Source organism: Emys orbicularis, chromosome 10, assembly GCF_028017835.1.
Source record: "Emys orbicularis isolate rEmyOrb1 chromosome 10, rEmyOrb1.hap1, whole genome shotgun sequence".
In the NCBI taxonomy this organism is placed as follows: Eukaryota; Metazoa; Chordata; order Testudines; family Emydidae; genus Emys; species Emys orbicularis.
Window position 1 is genome coordinate 71818156 of NC_088692.1, and position 18392 is coordinate 71836547.

An 18392-nucleotide genomic window follows, 5' to 3' on the forward strand; every position below is an offset into this window, starting at 1 on the left:
ACAGGGACACATATCTCGAAGAACCTCAGTTACTGCACAGGCTGAGTAAACTTCTCTTCTTCGAGTGGTGTCCCTGTGGGTGCGCCACTTCAGGTGAATGTAGAGTAGTACCTGCTATGGTTGGGGAGACTTTGGAGTTGTGGGTTTGGCAGTGGCAGACAGTACTGTATGACCTACTATAGTGTCCACTCTGGTGTCTTGTATGATGGAGTACTGTTTGCCAAACGTATGGTCTGATGACCATGTAGCCGCTTTGCATATGTCAATAATGGGTACGTTTTGTAGGAACACTACCGATGTTGACATAGCTTGAGTGGAATGAGTTCTTACCCTTAAAGCAGTCGGTACTGCTGGCAAGGACCTCACTGGGAACCGTTTCTTTTTGCCCGGTTCCCTGTGTGGGGAGGTTGAGGCTCTCTTCCTCTTCTCATGAGAGGGTGGAGCCCTGCTCTTGGTCAGTTCCGGCCTGGTCGGAGAGCACCTAGGAGAGGGTTTTGTTCTACCCGTCTCCAAATCAGGTTGGGGGGATTTCTCCATAAGAATCATCTTTAAACGCAGGTCTCGGTCACGGTGAGCTCTGGCTTTTAGATTATTGCAGTGGACGCACTTAGTTGGGATGTGCATCTCACCGAGGCATTTGACACACTGGGAATGTCTGAGCGTGGTGTGGGGTCCTTGCAAGAGTCGCATTTTTTAAAACCAGGAGACCCCAGCATCTTTAATGTGACCCACTCAAGAAGGTTTAAGAACGAGACCTTAGTGGGGTTTACTCCCAAAGAGGGAAAATGGGTTAAGAAAAAACTAGTTTTTTGTTTTTGTTTTTAAACGAACTATATGCAACTATTTAAAGGTTTATAGGGGAGTTTTTATCTAACTAAAACTAATTTTCTCTCAAAATAGGGGAAGAGGTTCAGCACTGCCCCGAGTTCAGTCTTCAGCTGAGGACGGTTGAGAAGGAACTGAGGGGGTCGGAATGCGCGTGCGCCAAACAGACTCCTATGACGCCGCAAGACACCAACTGTGCACATGCATCCCGACCAGGCACTGCTACTGAAGATCTCCGATCAATGGCGCAGGGACGCACCGACACCTGAAGTGGAACACCACAGGGACACCACTCGAAGAAGAACTCTCCTTTCCAATAATAGAAAACTTTCATTTCTATGCCTGATGGGTCCTAAGTACTGAACCTTACATTTGTCACTGGTACAAGACTGAATATTGCCTGCCTTGGACCAGTGTGATTGGTGGGGACGAGTTAGGGGGGAACTTCCACATTTGGGGAGAAAGAAGGAAATACTGCTTTGACTGGTTATTTAAAGAAAAAAGCCAGTTTGACCATAGGCGCTGACTTCCCCTCTTTCCCGTGGGTGCTTGATCCCCTCTGCCCCCAGCCCCACCCCCACTCCACCCCTTCCATGAGGCCCCACCTCTTCCCACTCCTGCCCCACTCCCATTCCATTTTGGGTATTGGAGCAGCCGTGCTTCCAAAATAATATTAATTTTGAAACACGAAATACCATAATGAAACTGCTGGCTCATTACCTCTGGCTCCATAATCCCTCCTGTACAGAAAAGGCAAGTAACAATTTCAAGTCAGAGGGAACCGGGAGAGAGCCAAAGGCTGCACAGGAGGAAAGCAGTGGGCTGGAGGTAACAGCTTGGGAGCTAGGGCTAAATGTTGAAAGCCAGGCAGAGAAGCAAGCCAAGCAGATACCTGGGAGTGGCTTGCAATAGGATCATGTGGCTAGACCTGAACAAGGCCATGGGTTATGAACAAAAGCGGGAGAAGGGTAGGCCGAGGGAGAAGGGTAGGCTGGAGGAAGTACCCCTAGCACTAGGCCCATGTAGTCCTAACTTCATACCTCTATCCTGGACTGCATTTAGGGCCTGATCTGGAAACTGTTGTTTTAATCTTTTTGTTGTAATCATTAAAGTAATTGTGCTGAACGTATTTGCACCTTTTTGAGTCTAGCAGCACTAGTGAAATTGTGTGTTACTCAAAATGTGCAGTTCTTTAAAGGAACCTACTAAGGGCTAGAGCCTGGAGAGCCTAATGCTTAGAGTGCCTATAGTGTTTACCTTCAGCTTCTTGGTATACACAGCATGCTACCAAACATCAAAGGGAACTGGTGTTCCCTAACATTTGCAGTGAGTGACACCCTGTGCAGTGAGGTCAGTTGCTGTAGTATTCTTGCTGCTTCAGTCTATCGCCTTCCTTTACACTTGCTTCTTGAGCCTGCTTCACTGCTAATTGAGGGCTAGTATGCATTATGGGTGACGGTCACCAATGTCAGAGGAATAGCATAAGGCTGCACACCACATAAATCCCACTTAAGCCCTGTTTTGATAGTTTAAGTAGGGCATAGGCTTTGTGTACCCCAGCTGAATGCAGAGGCTATGATTTCAGGTTGCCCTAATGTGTGTTGTGCCAAGGGTGTTGGTGGAGGGGATTCTTTACTCTCTCTCTCTGTCTTTCCTTACTGCAAGGTGGAGAAAGGGCAGGGCATAATCTATCCCCAAATAGAGATAACAGAACAGGATTAGAAGCAGGACTTTTTCAAACTGAGGTCATCCATTACAAAGTTTTATGGGAACCACAAACATCATTACTTATGGTGCTGAATTAAATTAATACTCCTGTGTTATGACAGCAACAATATAATAAAATGCAGCTATTTAACATTCCTCATCCAAGGATCACAAAGCACATTAAAAACACAAATTAAGCTTTATAGTATCTCTGGAAATAATATGCTAATTTTACAAATAAATAAATTTATTAAAGAGGGTAAGAGAGCCCATCTACACAGAAAATGTTACCATATAGAGGGATTGTGAGTTGTGATATAAAATAGTTTGGTCTTGCTTGCACGGACATGACCAAACCAAGTTATGGACTTATGTTACAACCTGTCTATATAATTAATTTTACCATGTGGGGTGATCTGTTAAAACATGGTAATATCCTGACTGTGTTATAACATGCTTTGGTGTTGTCTGTATAGCAGTGACAAATTGTGTTATAAGAATGTTAATGTATTGCAGCCCTGAAAATATAACATTAAAAAAAATAACCGAGTAGAGAGTATAGAAAGTTAGAGAACAAAGAGTGCTTTTTACTAGAATATATTCTAGTTAATTTATTAATAGAATGATCTTCATGGAAAAAAAGAACCGCCATAGACTAGCAAGATTCAGCCTGCTGAATTGTGCGGAAACTTGCTATTCTCAACCTTTTCTCAGTTTTGTATTTATTTCTATTTGTATCTTTTATTTTAGATTTAGGTCTGAATTATTACATGGGCATGGAGAGGAAAGAGTCTTAACATTCACCCACAATTTCTTCATGTCCATATTTCGACTGAGGCAGGCAAAGATGTCCAGTTTATGCACTAAAAGCCTCTTCCCTTTCTGTAGCAACTTCTTTGTTGACCAGATCATTTGAAATTTAGTATTTATAAAGAGCCAAAATGTACTAGATGTTTTACAGACAAACATTTTCCTCTCAGCTAGAACAATGTGTATTCTGAATAACAGCTGTTCTATTTTGAAAAAATAATACTGACTTGGCAGTCAAGCTTAGGTTATGTCTTTATCCCTGACCAAGGTTAGTGTGTAAATAGCATCGTCCTAGGTGTAGTCCCAGAGAAACCTTCTGATACATAATTCTTCCTCTTGTTCCAGGGAGTATGTATTTGGAGTGGGGAGTGGCTGTAACTTACTACACCCCTTGAAAAGGTGAAGCTTACTTCCCCCATTCATGCATGGCCAGTCACTATATGGTGGCGGATGGGCCAAAGCTCCACCTCCTCTCCATCTCGCCTCACTCATTTGCTCACAGGAGAAGTATCCTGGGATCAGGGGCTTTGCTCCACACCAGACCCAAGCTAGTGATAGATCATACTTGGGTGGGGTAAGTGGCTTGTTCCCATTTACTCCCCTGCTCAGTTGAATAAAATGGGGATGTAATCAAATCCTCAAAGATTTGCATAATTTCAGTAGGGAATATATTACATACACCTCTACCCCGATATAGTTTCTGGAAGCGGGGGCCAGTACGTCCCTCAGCCCGCGCCGCTTCCAGCAGCCCCATTGGCCTGGAGCAGCGAACCGCGGCCAGTGGGAGCCGCGATCGGCCGAACCTGCGGACGCGGCAGGTAAACAAACCGGCCCAGCCTGCCAGGGGCTTTCCCTACACAAGCGGCGTCCCAAGTTTGGGATACACTGGTATAAACCTCTATCGTAGCCCCCATTAGTTGTCTCCTTTCCAAGCTGAACAGACTCAGTCTTTTCAGTCTCTCTTTGTATGGAAGCCGTTCTATTCCTGTGATCATCTTTGTTGCCCTTCTCTGAACCTTTCCCCATTCCACTATATCTTTTTTGAGATAGGGCAACCAGAACTGGCCATAGTATTCAAGGTGTGGGCACACCATGGATTTATATGGTGGCATTAGGATATTTTCTGTATTATTTTCTATCCCCTTCCTAATAGTTCCTATCATTCTTTTTGACTGCTGCTGCACTTGAATGGAAGTTTTCAAAGAACTATCCACAGTGACTCTTTCTTGGGTAGTAACAGCTAATTTAGAACCCATCATTGCATATGTATAGTTGGGATTATTTTTTCCGATGTGCATTACTTTACACAACCAATGTTGAATTTCATCTGCCATTTTGTTGTCCAGTCACCTAGTTTTGTGAGATCCCTCTGTATCTCCTCACAGTCTGCTTTGGACTTAACTGTCTTGAATAATTTTGTATCATCTGCAAACTTTGCCACTTTATTATTCATCCCCTTTTCCAGATGATTTATGAATATGTTGCACAGCACAGGTTCCAGAACAGATCCATGGGTGATCCTGCTGTTCACCTCTCTTCGTTGTTAAAACTGCCCATTTAGCCCTACCCTTTGTTTCCTATCTTTTAACCAGTTACTGATCCATGAAAGAACCTGCCCTCTTATCCCATGGCTACTTAGGGCATGGCTACACTTGCAGATGTAGAGCGCTGTGAATTAAACCAGCCCTTGGAGACCGCAGCAGGGAAAGCGCTGCCGTGTGTTCACACTGTCAGCTGCAAGCGCACTGCCGTGGCCACATTTGCGGCACTTGCAACAGCATTGGGAGCGGTGCATTATGGGCAGCTATCCCACAGAGCACCTCTTCCCATTCTGGCGCTGTGACTTGTGGGAAGGAGGCGCGGGGGCGGGGCATTCTGGGTCCTGTCCCAATGCCCCGTGATGCATCGCTTCGAATCCCAGCAATCCCTGTGCTTCCGTCCACATTTGGTGCCATCTTTCAACGGTTTTTGTACTGCGCGCTCTCTCTTCCCTTTCAGTCTGTGGGAATGGATTCCGAACTGCTGAGGAATATGAGGATGCATCTCGCCAGCATGTCACGAATTGCAGTCGAGCTACTCCTAAAGCTACAAACTGACAGTGAGGAGGCCAATGATGATGTTGACTCGCATAATGCTTACGACACAAGATTGCTTGTGGCATTCATGGGCATGCTCACCACAGTGGAACGCCGCTTTTGGGCTCGGGAAACAAGCACTGAGTGGTGGGATCACATCGCCATGCAAGTCTGGGATGACGAGCAGTGGCTGCAGAACTTTCAGATGAGAAAAGACACTTTCATGGGACTGTGTGAGGAGCTCGCCCCCACCCTGCGGCACAAGGACACGAGATTGAGAGCTGCCCTGCCGGTGGAGAAGTGGGTGGCTATTGCAATCTGGAAGCTGGCAACTCCAGACAGCTACCGATCGGTCGCTAACCAGTTTGGAGTGGGAAAGTCGACCATTGTAATCGTGTTGATGCAAGTTTGCAGGGCCATTAATCGCATCCAGCTCAGAAGAACCGTGACTTTGGGTAACGTGCATGACATTGTGGCTGGTTTTGCACAAATGGGTTTCCCTAACTGCAGAGGGGCGATAGATGGGACGCATATTCCAATTCTGGCACCAGACCACCTAGCCTCCGAGTACATAAATCGGAAGGGGTATTTCTCTATGGTTCTCTAGGCGCTCGTGGATCACCGTGGGCGTTTCATTGACATTAATGCAGGCTGGTCCAGAAAGGTGCATGAATCTTTCGGAACACAGGCCTGTTCAGGAAGCTGCAAGCCGGGACTTTTTTTCCCAGACCAAAAGATCACCGTAGGGGAAGTCGAAATGCCCATTGTGATCATTGGAAACCCTGCTTACCCTTTAATGCCATGGCTCATGAAACCCTTGAGAGCAGCAAGGAGCGGTTCAACAACAGGCTGAGTTGGTCAGAATGACTGTGGAGTGTGCTTTTGGCTGTTTAAAGGGCCGCTGGCGCTGTCTGTATGGGAAGCTGGACCTGGCCGATGACAACATCCCCACGGTTATACCCACGTGCTGTACCCTCCAGAACATTTGTGAAGGGAAGGGTGAAAGATTCACTCAGGCATGGACCTTGGAGGTTCAACACCTGGAGGCTGAATTTGAACAGCCAGAGAGCAGGGCTATTAGAGGGGTCCAGTGCAGGGCTGCAAGGATTAGGGATGCCTTGAGGGAGCAATTTGATGCTGAAAGCCACCAGTAATGTTTGGTGCCCTGCACGGGAGTGAAGTGCAGTGGTTCCAATGTTAGTAGGAATCTGTGTTTGCTACGTATGATGCACTGACTTGCAGTGCTTGTTGCTTTCCTGGGCTACAGTATCTTTTACTTAATGCAATAATAAAGAATGTTTTCAAAGCCTAAAAATTCATTTATTGAAAATAAAATTAATTTATTGAAAAGAAACACAACTGGTTGGGAAACAGAAAGGGCATGACACATCTGTACTGTTTGGGACAAGGGAAGGGGGTGGGGTGGGGAACAGGACAATCACAGATTTGCGTATGGCCTGTTATCATACTCAGCCTTCCTGTCTGGAGTGCTGTGCAATGAGTGCTGCACTTCAGGCTGGCTAAAACGCATGGTGATGCGGGTTGAGTGTAGTGGGGAAGGGTCGTAGTTTGCAGGGCTGGGTGGTGAAGCTACAGGTGTTGGAGACAGCTGGTGGCGATAAGAACCCGGATGTTGGGGAAAGTGGGTTGGAGGTGACATGGGGGCACAAGGGAAAGAGTTTGGGGACAAGGGCTACGGGGCGGGCGTGGAAGTGCTCCGCCTGCATTGCTATGAGTGCCTGTATCGAGTCTGCTTGGTGCTCCATGATGCTTAGCAGTCGCTCTGTGCTTTGGTGCCGGTGATCAGCATTCTGCTGGCGGGCCCTCCTTTCACTCTCCCGCCACTTCTGTACTTTTTGATTTTCATTAAGGGACTGCTGCATGATTTCATGCAGCATGTCCTCTTTGCTTCTTCGTGGACACTTCCTGATTCTTTGGAGTCTTTCTGCCATTGATAACAAGGAAGGGTGGGATCTCAAGGTTGCATCTGTAAAGCCAAAATGCAACACTTAACAGAGGCAGCATTGTTCACACCAGGCAGAGCAATGATTCAGCCATACTTAAAGACAAGTACAGTGTACACAATAGCAGAAATTGCCCGTCCCAAAGTGAGTGCACATAACCCACAGGAGCCCCAAAATGGTGAGTAAGCACAGGGGCAAGAGGGACTGATTGTTTCACGGCCGTACTGTCCTCTGGGGTTCTGTGCCTTGGGGAGAGCCAACAGCTGCAGGGGCTCCATACTGAACACTGTCCCCACATTTTTCACAGGATGAGTTCATCCTGGAAGATATCTCGCTGCTGAGGGTGACCTGGGAAGCAAGGGAGGGCCTTCTACTACAATGTGGCTTCCGCCCTGGGCCCCTGGCCCATATGCAGCTTGCCTGTGTGCAGCAATGGTCCCCCCGCCCGTCATGGCACAGTGGCGTGGACACGTTAGCCTTTCTGGGACAAGGAGCACAGTAGCTCTGCCAAGGAACCTGTGCAAGCGGATTTCCCAGCTTCTGCATGAGACCTTTGAAGAGATCACTGAGGCTGATTACCATGATGTGAGAGAGCACATCAGTGCCCTATTCTACATCTAGGCATGCATGCAGCCTTAACCGTCCTCACCCCAAGAGCCCGCACCGAACAACTTCCTCCCCAAAATAAAAGCCGCTTACCGGGCACCTCCTCTGGTGTTTGTTCTTCCCCAAGCACCGTCCGCTGCAACTGGCTACCTTCCTCCTGGCTTGAAAACAGCTCCTGGCTGCATGCATCTAGGGATGCCGGGCTGACTCCCTCCTCCTCAGCACCCTGGCTCCTGCTTTCCTCCTCCTGCTGTCTTGTTGAACTGGGCTCTGAAGTGTCCATGGTGGTCTTCTGAGTGGAGATGGGGTTGCCCCCAAGTATTGCGTCCAGCTCTTCGTAGAAACAGCAGTCGCGGGGGCAGCACCGGAGCGGTAGTTTGCCTCGCACGCTTTGCGGTATGCATTCCGCAGATCCTTCACTTTAACCCTGCACTGCACTGCATCCCAGTCATGGCCCCTTTCCATCATGTCCCTTGATATCTGCCCGAAGCTATCGTAATTCCTATGGCTGGAGCGCAGCTGGGACTGGACAGCTTCCTCCCCTCAAACACTGATGAGGTCCAGCACCTCACCATTGCTCCATACTGGGGATCGCCTGGCGCGTGGAGGCACGGTCACCTGGAAAGATTCGCTGAGAGCACTCCATGCCTTGCTGAGCAAACAGGAAGGGGATTTTCAAAATTCCCAGAGAATTTAATGGGCGGGTCTCACGGTTGGTCACCTGAGGCCAGGGCAGTAGAGTTCAAAGTGATGACCAGAGTGGCTAGAACAGGCATTGTGGGACACTTCTGGAGGCCGATCAGAGTGCATTAATAGACCAGGGCGTCCACACTGGCGCCGTGGCGCTCCAGCTGTGGCGCAGCAAGCATTATGCTTCTCGTGGAGGTGGATTACCAGGAGCGCTCCAGCCGTGGAGTCCAGGCACTCTACGTGCCTTGCCAGTGTGAATGTGTCATGAGTTAGGGCACCCGGGGCTGCTTTAATGCGCTCTAACTTGCAAGTGTAGCCAAGCCCTGAGTTTCCTTAAGTGAGGGACTTTGTCCAAGGCTTTCTGAAAATCCAAGTACACTATATCTACTGGATCACCCTTAGCCACATGCTTCTTGACTCCCTCAAAGAATTTTATTAGATTGGTGAGGCATGACTTTCCGTTACAAAAGCCACGTTGACTCTTCCCCAACAAATCATGTTTATCTTTTCTTTACTATAGTTTCTACCAATTTGCCCAGTACTGAAGTTAGGCTCACTAGCCTGTAATTGCCAGGATCTCCTTTCGAGCCCTTTCTGCCTCTAATGGCCTCCATTGCTCTGCTGTTTAGCCATGGTTGTGTGAAGCGTAGCTGTAGCCCTGTCAGTCCCAGGATATTAGAGGGACAAGGTGGGTGAGGTAATATCTGTTATTGGCAGGAGCGCTGCCAGCTTTTCTGCCGCCCTAGGCGGCGGAAGGTCCCGCCCCGAAATGCCTCCCCCCACAGAGGCGGCGGAAGGTCCCACCGCTGAAATACCGCCGCGGTCGCCGCCCCCCAAATTGTAGTGCCCTAGGCCCTACCTAGGTCGCCTAATGGGTTGCGCCGGCCCTGGTTATTGGACCAACTTCAGTTGGTGAGAGAGACAAGTTTTTGAGCTACACATGGCTCTTCATATCTGGGAAAGGAACTCCTAGCAACACAGCAAAATGCAAGGTGGAACAGATCGTTTACCGTAAGTAGTTAGCACATATTGTAAAGGACTATTCAAGGTAGAGTGGCCTGTTAACACCTCTGCAGTCATAGGATAAAAAGAGGGGGTTAGTGGATTACAGATTGCTGTAATAAGCCATAAATCACATGAGGCACATTGCGCATACGCTAAGAAGACACCATAAATCCACTACCTCTGTTCAGTCCATGATTTTTGGTCTCTAGCAGAGTAATGATGGTGGCATTCTTTTGGTCCTCCTACTGTCTTTTTTGATTTGGGGTATACATTTTGTCTGAGCCTCTACTAAGGTGTTTTGAAGTAGTCTCCATGCTACTTGCACACATTTTACCCTTGTGACTGCTCTTTTTAATTTCTGTCTAGTGTCCTCATTCTTGTGTAGTTACCCCTTTTGGTATTGACTCTCCCCCCCTCAAGGATGCTAAATTTAATTACTTCATGGTCATATTTCTGAGCGGTTCAGCTATACTTACCTCTTGGATCAAATCCTGTGTTGCACTTAGAACTAAATCAAGAGTTGCCTCTCCCCTTGTAGGTTCCAGAACTAGCTGCTCCAAGGGTCATTTATATCTGTGCATCACATCCTGAGGTGACATTTATCCAGTCGATATGAGGATAGTTGAAATCACCCATTATTGCTGGATTTTGTAGCCTCTCTAACCTCTGTTAGCATTTAACAATCACTCTCACCATCCTGGTCAGGCGGTCAGTAATATACTCCTACTGCTATACTCTGATTATTGAAGCATGGAATTTCTATCCATAGAGATTCTATGGTATAGTTTTTGATACATTTAAGATTTTCATCTTATTGACTCTATGCTTTTTTTAGCATATAGTGCAACTCCCCACCAGCATGACCTACTCTGTCATTCCTATATATTTTGTACCATGGTATTACTGTGTCCTATTGAGTATCCTCATTCCACAAATTTCTGTGATGCTTATCATATTAATATCCTCATTTAATGCCAAGCAGTCTAGTTCACCCATCTTACCATTTAGACTTCTAGCATTTGTATATAAGAACTTGTACATTTTGTCAATATTTAATTGCATGCCTTCATGTTTTGTTTAAATGGGACTCTTTAGTGTTTGACTGTCCCTTGCTAGCTCCTATCTGTACTTTACCAATTTCTTTCCTATCCTCTATACTAGGATATAAAGTTCCCTCTTTAATAAATTCAACCCTAAGGGATGTCTCCATCTGAACCGTGTGTTTTTCCGTACCTGTCAGCTTTCCCTCAGCCCTTAGTTTAAAAATTCAATTAAGGTTGGACCTGTTGTTTCCTCATTCTGCTTGCAAGCATTGCAACCCCCCAAAAGGAAGGGGGTATCTCATGTTGCTTTGTAGTGACCCCTTCTGGCAGATGCCTGGAGCAGCACTGATGAGCTCTAGAAAGACAAGCAACTGGGTCCTCTTTCATCAGAATGAGTGTCAACACAATGGAAGGCCTTTGAATGTGGTGGAGTAAAATGTAGGGTTACCATATTAAACAAATAAAAAAAGAGGACCCTCCATGGGGCCCTGGCCCCGCCCATTTCCCACCCCCAGCCCCGCCCCTTCCCCGCCCCAACTCCGCCCCCTCCTCCCTCCCACTTCCAGCCACGCGAAAAGGGCTGCCCGAGCGCTACCGGCTTCACGGTTTGCCGGGCAGCCCCCAGACCCTGCGCCCCCGGCCGGCGCTTCCCCAGCGCAGCGGAGCCCGGGAGGGGAAGCGCCCAGCCGGGGGCGCAGGGTCTGGAGGCTGCCCGGCAAACCGTGAAGCCGGTAGCGCTCGGGCTTCGGGCAGCCCCCATGCCTCCGGACCCTGCGCCCCCGGCCGGGCACTTCCCCTCCCGGGCTCCGGCGGCGCAGGGTCCAGAGGCATGGGGGCTGCCCGAAGCCCGTAGCGCTCGGCTCTTAAACAGAGCCGAAGAGTCGGGGAGGAGCAGAGCCGCCGCGGCCGGAGGCTCTGCTCCTCCCCTGACTCTTCGGCTCTGTTTAAGAGCCGAGCTGCCCGAGCGCTACCGGCTTCGGGCAGCCCCCATGCCTCCGGACCCTGCGCCGCCGGAGCCCGGGAGGGGAAGTGCCCGGCCGGCGGCTGGGGTCCGGAGGCAAGGGGGCTGCCCGAAGCCCGTAGCGCTCGGCTCTTAAACAGAGCCGAAGAGTCGGGGAGGAGCAGAGCCGCCGCGGCCGGAGGCTCTGCTCCTCCCCTGACTCTTCGGCTCTGTTTAAGAGCCGAGCTGCCCGAGCGCTACCGGCTTCGGGCAGCCCCCATGCCTCCGGACCCTGCGCCGCCGGAGCCCGGGAGGGGAAGTGCCCGGCCGGCGGCTGGGGTCCGGAGGCAAGGGGGCTGCCTGAAGCCCATAGCGCTCAGGCAGCTCGGCTCTTAAACAGAGCCGAAGAGTCAGGGGAGGAGCAGAGCAGCCGCGGGAGGGGAAGTGCCCGGCCGGCATTTTCCCGGACATGTTCGGCTTTTTGGCAATTCCCCCCGACGGGGGTTTGATTGCCGAAAAGCCGGACATGTCCGGGAAAAAACGGACGTATGGTAACCCTAGTAAAATGGGATTCATGGGGTTTTAAGATAAGTGTGGAGGACTCCGCAGGCAGGAAATGTGCAAGTCTGACAGTATGGTGTAGTGGTCTGAGCATAATATGCTTAGGCAAGGCCCTTGGGTTTTGTTTGCACATCTGCCAGTAAGGCAACTCCCTTATTTTCTCTGTAATATAGTTCCTCATCTGTAAAATGGGGATACTAAACTGACCTACAGTATTTCACAGAGGCATAGTGAAGTTTAATTCATTAACGTTTCTGAGGCGATTTCAGATCTTTGGATGATGATGATTTGTACTTTTCCCTGAAGTGTCCGAGGCAATTTATAGAACAAAAGAAAGACCACTCTGAAAAATATTATTATAATTCCAATAAAAAGATGATCTTTTAACAAAGGAAATCTAGTTATTATTAATGGCTACAAAAATAAAAAAAAATAAAGTGGCAAACACTTTTCACAAAATTATCACTCCATAGCTGACTTCTCAGGCCAGGTCTACACTAGACCTATATTGGTATAACTATCACACTCAGGGGTGTGAAAAAATCCATACCTCTAAGCAACATAGTTATATCAACCCAGCCCTACCGCATAGACAGCACTATGGGAGAGCTGCTCCCATCAACATAGCTACCTCCTCTCAGGGAGATGGATTAACTATGCTGACAGAAGCTCTCACATCAGCGTAGGAGCATCTTCACTTAAGTGCTACAGAGACACAGCTGCATCAGTGCAGCTGTGCTGATGCAGCGTTTCAAGTGTAGACCTGACGTCAGGCCTCATCTTCAAAGGAAACCTGCACAATACCTTCAAAAGATGATCGTGGGAGCTTAAATTCATAATTTTTCTAGCCACTATAAATCCTTAATAACGACACTGGATTTATAGTTTATTACAACAACCTGTAACCCATTAATTCCCCCTTTTTTGTTCTGATTTTATAGGTGTTAACAGGAGACTTCACCTTGAATGGTCTCTTGTGTGTTAACTATTTATGCTTAATAATCTGTTCCACCTTCTATTTTGCTGTGACACGCTAAGTACCTTTATTCCAGACCTGAAGAGTTCTGTGTCGCTCAAAAGCTTTTCTCTCACCAACAGAAGTTGGTCCAATAAAAGATCACCCACTTCTCTCTCTCAAAAAAAGCAACATAACCCTGTGATTCAGGTATCTTTTCCTGGTAGCTATAGGGGCTAGGAACTGGTGCAATTGTGGTAGCAAGAGTTCAAGACTCAGAGTAGTTGGGGGTCAGGGCTTGAAGGGCAGGAGATTTTGGGAGAAGCAGTTTGAGGACCTGGGGCGGAGGTCCAGCAGTCAGAGGGGAGAGCAGGACTGGCTCATTCTGGAGCGGAGGTCCGTGCAGTATGTTCACCGCTCAGGCGCTATCTTCACCGCACGTTCAGCGGTGCGTTTTTACAGCCATACAGGGAACTCACTGCAAATCCACGGGCAGACAAGGCCTCGCAGGCTTTGCTTAGACGGACTGAGCCTCGGCAAACCCCTCTGGGGCATAGCGTCGACAGCTACAGTGAGGTGCACACTACCCGCGCCCGGTGTCCGCGGGCACTCGTAGGGGGAGCTCTCCGGCTGTACCGAGGGCTGGCAACGCCGACCCCGCCTTAGCAAGTCTGTGGGCGGCGAATGCCCTCGGCCCGCCAGACTCGCAGGGAGCCCCCTTCGTGGTTGTGCTTTTACAGGGGTTTTGCCCCCTCCCTGCCGCTGTCACCGCCCGCCTGGCCGGGGCCAGCTGAACCCACACCACACGCCTCTGCCTCTCCCAGCCAGGGCAGCATCCCCAGGGCCGGCGAGGCGAGGCGAGGCGAGGCGAGGCGGCTTCCCCTCCCCCCCCTGCCGGCGGGAAGCAGCGCAGGCACGGAACATGGCGGGCGCTCAAGTCCCAACTCCCCCCCTTGCTCCCGATCTCTGCGCATGCGCTGTAGGCTGCACAGAGGCCGTATCCCTCCGCCAAGCCCCCTTTTGTCGGGGATATTTGTGTAATAAGATAATCCCTGCACCCCAATGGTAAGTGCCATGTGCCCCTCAAAGCGCTGCCGCCTCGCCGGCCCAGGGTCCCCCTGTTTCAGCGCAGAGGGGGCGCACTGTGCTGACCTGAGCCGCCTCTCCCCTCCCGCCCGCTGTGTCCCTCCGCCAGGCGCAGCAGCGGGGACTTTTGTGTGGGGCTTTTGGGCGCCGTTGAGAGGCGGCCTTTGGCGCCCGTGGTTGTTGTTGTGGACGGCGGCGACGGCCGGGCAGGCAGCACGGTAAGGCCCCATCGCCGTGCCCCGTCTCTCCCCCACCCCCCCGGGCCGGCCAAGCTTTTCCAGGTCAGTCTGTGCCTTTGTAGGGCCCTGTTACCGGATGTGGAAGTTGATCTCTTCGCTGGTAAAAAATAATTCCACTTCCCCCGGAACCCGGCGCCGCGGCTCCCTCCGCAGCGCCCAGCCCAGCCAGGATTTCCTGTTGGGGAGAGCGGGCGGGCCGGCCGGCCTTCCGGGGACCCCGCCGCACGGGGGGCGCCCGGAGGGCTGGGCGCGGGCAGGGCTCCGCGGGGTGGCTGGGCGGGGGTGGGTGTACGTATGAGGGGCGTGGGGGTGGGGAGGCTGCGATGTGTGAAGGGATGGGGACTCTCTGAGCTGGGGGGGGAGGGGGTCTGTGTGACGGGGTGTCTGTTGGATGTGTGTTGTGGGGGTGGGGAGGCTGCAGTGTGTGAAGGGATGAGGGGTTGCTGAGCACCGTGGGGGAGGTAAAAGGTCCGTGGTGAGGTGCGTGTTGGATGTGGGGGTGGGGAGGCTGTGGTGTGTGAAAGGATGGGGAGCTTTCTGAGCAGGGGGGAGGTAAAGGGTCTGTGATGGGGTGCGTGTTGGATGTGTGCTGTGGGGAGGCTCTGGTGTGAGAGGGAATGGAGGGGCTTGCTGATAACTGTGTGGTGGGGAGATAAGGGGTGTGTGTGGTGGGGTCTAGGTTGGCTGTGTGGCAGTTGGGAGGCTGTGGTATATGAGGGGATGAAGGGGCTTGCTGATAACTGTGTGGTGGGGCGATAAGGGGTGTGTGTGGTGGGGTGCATGTTGGATGTGTGCCATGAGAGTGGGTAGGCTGTGGTGTGTGAGGGGATGGGGGGAGGCTCCCTGAGCAGTGGTGGGATGCAGACTGGATGTGTGCCAAGGGAATTGGGAGGCTGTGGTCTGTGAGGGGATGAAGGGGCTTGCTTAGCACTGTGGGTGGGTGCGCGGGTGGGTAAGGGTCTGTGTGGCAGAGATGCATGTTGGATGTGTATCCAACGGATGGGTGGGCCCCAGTGCCGAGCACGTTGGCTCGGTTAATATTTGTTACCTGTGGCCCCGGTGAGTGTAGTGCATGTAATAGTTGTCTCTAAAGCCCAGTTGTGTGTATGTTGCTGTGGCCCCATCTACTTGTCCTGTACAATGTTATAGCGAGAAGCAGGCTAGTGGGCAGGTGACAGGACTTCTCCAGTAGGTCAACAGTGGACTTTTTAAAAGGGATTTTGTCTCCAGGGTTGCAGCATCACTCCATTCTTTTGCCCCCACTTTGGCAATCTGTGCGTTTCCTGCCTTGCTTTGGGCTGGCGTGCAGGTTACCGTCGTTTGTATCTATTGTAGCTTGTTTGGAAGTATTTCAGGCCCAGAAGTGCTTACATTTTACTGAGGATAAAATTACCCCATTTTGTAGTGTATCATTTTAAAATGCTTGGAATCTTTTGGGATAAAAGGTATAATATACATGTGAAGTTATTCTCATAAGGTGCATTTGTTTGAACAGTTGTGTTGCCTGTCACCTCTAGGAATCGAATTGGTTTACATGCTACCAGACCCCTGACGACAACCCCATTTCAAATCTAGGGCTGTTAACGTTAAACCCAGACTAGAATTATAAGAATTTACCTCTTAAATCAGTTTTAAATGATCTCTTATGCCTTCTACTAAAGTGTTTTTTTGCTTGATCTAGTTGGGTGTAATCTGGAGCAAACAGTAGAGATTAGTCTTAAATTTACATGGATAGCTATGTAAAATGAACTTTGAAATAGTTATCTGTTTTCACTTGTATTTAAAATTCAATGTATGTATTAGGGATCTGAATTAGGATAAAAGCTGGTTTGAATAAAATGTGCAATTTAAAATAAAATCCATGTAAACTGAAATCACCTTCTTTCCTTTAGAGTGTTAGGGATATATACAACACAAGTTCAATACCCAATATACTCCAAATCTAACTCTTGCTCCCTATCCAGTTTCCCTTATGCACAGTAATAAGCACAAGTCCAAAAGTAAGGAGTCAGAATCAGTTCTCAATTAGTAGCACCTGGCCACCCATCATTCAAATAAGCCAAGTATGCTCTTCCTGAAAACAGTTTGCCTTCCAGGATTTGGGCCTATCCACAGACTAGTAACTGTATCAAGGGTCCTCATTATAGATGTCTACGTTAAGAAACTGTGTTTTAAACTGAAGTGGGGACAACACATGTATCCTCAATTTGTACTGCAGACCTGTTCTCTTCAAAGCTGTAGTACAGTTCAGGGGCATAGTTAAAACATAACTAGATCTTGGCTGTCAATACAAGATAGCATTTATTAGTGTATGCTATCTGGGAATAACAGTGTATGCTTTCTGGCTCAAGGAAAAAATTATTTTCTATCCTTCTGAATTGTACAATGGAGTCTTATTGATACATGGGCATATTTAAAATTAAAAGGGTGAGAGAACAAAACTGACAAAATTAAATACTTTGACCCGCCACATGACAGCAAGTGTTTACTATTCATATCACCTGTTCTCTGAGAGAGTAAACTTTTTCTGAAGCATATATCATGTTGAATTTTTGGTTAACTATCTAGAAACAGTGGTTAGCTACCAGTAGGAGCAGAATTGCTGCACTGTTAGAATAAAAGGCTGGCATGATAAAACATTATGCATTAAAACAGTTTACTTCTGACAAACTGTATATCAAAATAAAATTTTAATTTTGTACTCTAGCTCAGATCTTTAATACCAGCCTGCATACTTATGTTGATCCAAGGATGATGTCTGGGAATTATAGAATAATCAGTGAGTTATGACGATTTACAAGGAAATGACTCAATTTGATGGATTTATTTCCTTAGAAATTATTGGATTCAGCCTGTTAGATGATATATACATGTGAAAATAAAATGAATGCATCAGAAGTGGTCTTAAGAAGCATTACCGTATGGAAACAAGTAGTTTAGCTTCTATGCAGGTACTAGTAAAACCATTTTTAGTTAAATGAAAGAGGGGTTTTCTTTTATTGGTGGTGATGGGGGCTGGTATAAGCTATACCAGAAAAAGAACACTTGTGATATAAGCTGTGTGTTCACTAGGGGCATGGCTACACTTGCAGGTAGTGGGAAAGTCAACTGTTAGACTCGTGTTGATGCAAGTGTGCAGGGCCATTAATCGCATCCTGCTTAGAAGAACCATGACTCTGGGCAATGTGCGTGACATTGTGGCTGGCTTTGCCCTAACTGCAGAGGGGCGATAGATTGGACGCATATTCCAATTCTGGCACCAGACCACTTAGACTCCGAGTACATAAATTGGAAGGGGTATTTCTCTATGGTTCTCCAGGCGCTTGTGGATCACCGTGGGCGTTTCATGGACATTAATGCAGGCTGGTCTGGAAAGTTGCATGGAAAGGCCTGTTCAGGAAGCTGCAAGCTGGGACTTTCTTCCTAGACCAGAAGATCACCGTAGTGGAGGTCGAAATGCCCATTGTGATTCTTGGAGTCCCCACTGACCCTTTAATGCTGTGGCTCATGAAACCCTACACAGGGAGCCTTGACAGCAGCAAGGAATGGTTCAACAACAGGCTGAGTCGGTGCAGGATGACAGCGGAGCGTGCTTTTGGCCGTTTAAAAGGCCGCTGGCGCTGTCTATATGGGAAGCTGGACCTGGCCGATGACATCCCCGTGGTTATACCCGCGTGGTGTACTCTCCATAACATTTGTGAAGGGAAGGGTGAAAGCTTCACTCAGGCATGGACCTTGGAGGTTCAACACCTGGAGGCTGAATTTGAACAGCCAGAGACCAGGGCTATTAGAGGCGCCCAGCGCGGGGCTGTAAGGATTAGGGATGCCTTGAGGGAGCAATTCGATGCTGAAAGCCACCAATAATGCTTGGTGCCCTGCATGGGAG

General features: G+C 49.0%; 1 protein-coding gene across 1 annotated transcript in view; it reads left to right on the top strand.

Moving 5' to 3' along the window:
- Positions 1-14380: 14380 nt before the first annotated feature.
- GABPB1 (GA binding protein transcription factor subunit beta 1) overlaps positions 14381-18392 on the top strand; it is a 47831-nt gene continuing 43819 nt past the window's right edge. The window contains exon 1 of the mRNA XM_065411534.1: positions 14381-14485. The gene's annotated coding sequence lies outside the window, so the exon portion shown is untranslated. The remainder of the gene's footprint in view (positions 14486-18392) is intronic.